Consider the following 493-nt stretch of genomic DNA (forward strand, 5'->3'; position numbering starts at 1 on the left):
CCCCTCTCCACGGAATGGCCAGCCGTCCTGGACAGCCCCTAGCCCTCCCCGGGTCCCTCCTCTTGGCGAGAGCCATCCCACTTACCCTTCCCATCGTCAGTCATCAGGCTGAGCTGGGCCTGCAGCTGAAGGCTCACTGGGAGCCAGTGGCCACCAGTTTCCTGGTGGCTTCCAGGAGCTCCTAAAGGGCCAGGAAACAGCCTGAGAAGGCACAGAGCCCGCCAGGTTGTCCCACGCAGGGGTCATCCCTGACCAAGTCCATTCACCTGGGTCTCACGCAGCTCCTGGCGTGCCAGGTGGGCCACCAGCACTGCCTGAGCTTTCTCCTCCGGGAGATTCTCCGCAGTCTGCCTTGCCAGCAGGAGCTCCTACGCAGGGACTGGTTTTCCTGGATCATATGTCGATGTGCCAGTGAGTACTGCCGTGAGTGGAGCAGGCACGTATCCCTTTCCTGCAGCAGACTCTGTGTGGGAAGAGTCTGGACGTGAGGGCA

Source organism: Nycticebus coucang, chromosome Y (assembly GCF_027406575.1).
Source record: "Nycticebus coucang isolate mNycCou1 chromosome Y, mNycCou1.pri, whole genome shotgun sequence".
In the NCBI taxonomy this organism is placed as follows: Eukaryota; Metazoa; Chordata; class Mammalia; order Primates; family Lorisidae; genus Nycticebus; species Nycticebus coucang.